Raw genomic sequence first — 4,597 nt, 5'->3', positions numbered from 1 at the left:
AGGGGGGGGGGGGGGTCAGCTGCTGCTGTTTCACGTCCCCTGAGTTTGACCCTCTGGGTCTGATTGGATCTGCTCTTCATTCACTTTATAATAATAAAAAACAAACTGAGTTTTCTGTGTGTGTGGTCTCTGTCCAGGACGGAGCCTGTTTCAGACCCTGAAAAGAACCAGGAACATCCTTTAACTCCAGAGATGTGTGTCTACATACTGCAGCTCCATAAGTGAGAAAATAAGCGGCTCACTCAAACTGATCTGAGCTCAGCGATGTCACCTTTCTCTCATCAGCTGGTTAACTGTTTCCACTCGTCTGTTGACAGACCTGACAGAAATGTGTTGACAAAGCGTCGCTCTCACTCTGAAGCTCAGTGTTGGTTCGACAGAGAGCTCAGGCACAGATAAAGACAGACTCAAAGCCCAAGATGTGTTCAAGGTATGAAAACCATGTGTTTGCCATTTTCAAGTACATTTTGAAAGATTACATGCAGATGAAAGATAAAACAAACCTCAGAGAGAAGAAGGTCAGAAGACCAAAACTCAGAGGATCAGCTGCTAAACGTCAACAGGTGTCGAGGTCGAGGTTCAGATCCTTCATTTCACTTGATAGAAGTCAAATAAGCTTTAAACTTAATTCTTTATTATGATTTAGCCTGTTAGCCTATGCTCCTCTGATCAGAGCATCTTTAAAGCTCCATGTTTTCTTCTTCTTCTTCTGTGTTTTATTTGAAGTGTTGATCCACCAGAAGATATAAAAACCTTCTCAGTGTAGTTTTACATCTCCTCTCTCAGGCTTCTCTCTGCAGCTCTAGTAACAACAGGTCGGTGAGCCAATCAGAAGAGAGGAGGCTCTGAGCCTCTCTTAATTCTTTAATTTCTGTCGACCAGTTTGATTTCCAAACTGTACCTGTCAGATTGACTGAAGCTGCAGGACAGCCTGTCCCTGCTGGACCGGCATGTAGAGACACAGAGACACCTGGAGCTATTTGTTGCACCTCAAGTACATTTTTTCCAGATGTCCTCTCATGTTTCAGACCCGATGAGATCAGATTTGTCCCGTTTGATCCCCACACCGAGCTGCATGAGTCTGTCCCAACACGTCCTGAAGTGACGGTGACAGCACAGCTCGCAGTAGTCAGACTGTGACTTGGATATCTGTGTCATATTTGAGGTTTTCTGACGTGAGCTGTTGGCGAAGGTGAAGTGAGTCACACACTCGCTGCAGCAGGTGCAAACAGTTAGAGGCAGAGCGGCGAACAGATGTTCTCCAGTTCAAAAGAATCACTGTGGCTGAACAACACCGGGATCACAGCGGCGTCACGTTCACCAGAGGCTTGGATGGAGTTTAGAGAAGGACACAGAGATGCTCATTGTACGAGCTGTCGCCCAGTTCAGGCGCCGCGTCCTTCAGAGTCTGAATCGGACGTTGGGGGATTTGTGGAGGAGTCACAGAGGAGTGTCTCTTTGCGTGGCCAGCTGTTCCTGCCCTTATCGCTGTGGCACAAAGTGCGGATCCTGTCACCTAGCAACCTTAACAACAACGTCGACAGCTGAGTTCGTCTCATTCTCATGGACACGATATCTCAGTAACACCTTGAGGGAACTTCTTCACACTTCACTCAAACATTCACCTGGACTCAAAGATGAACTGATTAGATTTTGGTGGCTAAAGGTCAAAGGTCACGGTGACCTAAGAAAACTGTTTTTATCCATTACTTAAGACTTCACAAAGAATTAATGACAAAATCTACACAAATGGTGATTATTTCATCAGACTCGGGATAAACCGAGGTAACGGGAAACTAGTGTCACCTTCACATTAGAAGCGTGATCCTCAGGCTCAGTGCGGTTTGCTTTCACTGCTGGTGAACAACGAAACAGGTGGGACTTTGAAGGACCCTCCGTTGTCCAGGGGAAGGAGGACATGTTTGAAGAAGCCTTGGACATGAGACGGTCTTCAGATGCAGCTTCAGTTCCTGACGGGGAAAAGTCTCTGAATTCAGTCACGATTTTACTTCACATACATATATAATCTAAAATAAATGAGATATATTCATGCTTTGCCTGAGATGATGTGTGAATATTTGATGCTGTAAATGTTGGTGCAGAGCTGCCTCTCCTCTCACCTGAGGGTGGAGTCGATGCTCGTCAGGGAGAAGCTGGATCACCTGGTCTGGTTCCTCCAGTGACCCCATGAACGCCACGGCACATTCTTTAAGTTGAAAACCTTCTTGGCAACAAACCAGATTCTGATTCTCTTCTTTTATTTATCTTTAGTAACTGAACATGAAATGAACTTGATTGAAGTGACAGCTGATGTGAGGTTTGTTTCTCTCTGTGCTTCAACACTTTAAATGTAAGAAAGTGACTGCAGCTTCACGAACTACTGTTTCCTCTCCAAACCTTTGTTGGTGAAAGTGGATTTAATGATTCACTAACTCACATCTTGTTAAACATTGTGGTTTAATAAAGACTGAGACGGCAGCAGTGAAAACAGATCAGCCACTAACTCCTGAGCTTTCGTCGGTTCAGCTCATGTTTCTCTCTGAAAGAAAAGTCGCAGATAAAATCACAGAGGATCAGACGTTAAATGTGAACAGGTGTGGAGGTTCCTGCCTCTGATTCCAGGAGCCGTCTGAAGCCAGCGTTTTGATTAAAGATCACAGACGGCTTGTGATCACTCAGTGGCTCTGAGGGGGGGGACACACTTACAAACATTTAGTAGTTGAAGAGCTGAAGTGTTCACAGGTGCAGGAGGTCAGAGGGTCAAGTTGGTTTGGAGCCGTGTGTTATCAAAGCGAGGAGGTAATTCAGAGGTGAGACAGAGACAGTCGTTCTGCAGCTAGAGAATGATGGAGGAGTGTTTCAGAGGACATGGTCTCCATCAGTGTTCAGATCACAGGCTTCATCTGTGGATCATTCAGTTTGATCCAGCTGCTGTAGAAACGATATCTGCTGTTAATGGTTCTGATCCAGTTTCTGCATCACAGATCGTTTCATGTTCAGCTTTTAGAACCGGAACAAGATCGTCTTCACAAAGTGATGCTTGGAGATCAGAGCTCCGTCCTTCGGAGGCTGAACACAGCCGAGTCATTTCAAAGGCTCCTGGACCACGAAGGCTCCAACAGGTGGATCCTTCCAACACATCCCAAAATAGCTGCTGGCGCCCAGAGAAACTCCTCCGTAGAGCAGACGGCGTCCTCTGATTAACGTCCCCTGAACTGGGACACAGTGACGTCTTCTACTGAGATGTAACATGAATCCAGAGAAACGTCACCTGTCTTCACTTCCTGCTCTCTCTGCTGACCTCACTGTCTTCACCTTCCTCTCCCTCAGGTTCCTCATATTTCTAATATAATAATAATAAAGTTTATTTATGAAGCTCTTGAATCAGAGATTACAAAGTGTTTCACAAAGATAAAATAAAACAGACGTGGACAAAGCTCTTTTGTTCTCTCGTTGTTTATGGAGATAAAAAGATGAAACGAGACAAAGGTTTTCATGTTTTCATTCTGATCACAAACGTCCTCAGACAAGTTCCAACTCTGTTCTTTATTTACATGTTGTAAAGGTGCAGACAGAGGAGTCATCATCATCGTCACCTTCATCGTACAGCACGCACACCTCATTAAAAATAACAGCAAAGCCTGTTTTAGAACATCAGCATGTAGAAATCAGAAGGGGGGGGGCTGTGTTTTCCTCTGACGGTGGTTTGTTAGCACGTTAGCATGTAGCTCACTTTTACATGAACCTGCTGTAATGCTGATTGTTCATGAGGGTGAGAAACAGAGAGAACATCATCATCATCATCATCAGAGTCTCATCAGGGTGAAGCTGCTGCTGCTTCTGTCTCAGTGACTCAATATCAACACAACAGAACGACTTTCACATTCAGTCACTGAGAAAAGGAAGAAGAAGAGGAAACAACGCTGATCAAGATCTGAGGAGAGGAAACGAGGAGCTGAGGAATTAAAAAGGGTCAAAGATGAAAATGGCAAAAGGAAGACAAGAAAGAAAAGATGATGAATAACGAGTCAAAGATGAAATGGAAAAAGGAATAAAAGAGATAAAAGAGAGAGATGAAAGAGAAATGAAGACGACAGAACAGATGTGATGGACAGAGGTGTAGCACCTACACGTGCGCCTACGGTCACGTTCTCTCCACTGTTGCTACGGTGACAAGATTCCATAGATCAGTGAACTAAGATCACATGATCAGATGTCAGACTGACGCAGCATCAGACAAACACCCAGCTCAGTGACATCAGACCACACTGTGATGTAGCAGGTTGTAGTTAGCTTAGCATTAAGCAGCAGGTGAATGAACACAAGTCGTTTGTGTTTAAATGATTTCAGTTACTGACTTGTGTCGAGCAAATGAAGCCTCAGTGGAAACATCCACCCAGAGGAGAAGCTAAGCTAACAGGCTAGGCTAAGCTAGCTTTCTGTCCCAGTGTAACAGACTGACTTTGTTTCTGTGTAAATGCATCACAGATAAAGAAACTGGAGGGAGGAGGCAGGAAGGAAGCAGGAAGGAGGGAGGGGGGAGGAGGCAGGAAGGAGAGAGGAGGCAGGAAGCAGGGAGGAGGGAGGGGGGAGGAGG

Source organism: Seriola lalandi, unplaced genomic scaffold (genome assembly GCF_002814215.2).
Source record: "Seriola lalandi dorsalis isolate HSWRI2012SDOR001 ecotype SW California unplaced genomic scaffold, Sedor1 jcf7180002054557, whole genome shotgun sequence".
Lineage (NCBI taxonomy): Eukaryota > Metazoa > Chordata > Actinopteri > Carangiformes > Carangidae > Seriola > Seriola lalandi.
Note: the sequence above shows the minus strand (reverse complement) of the source record.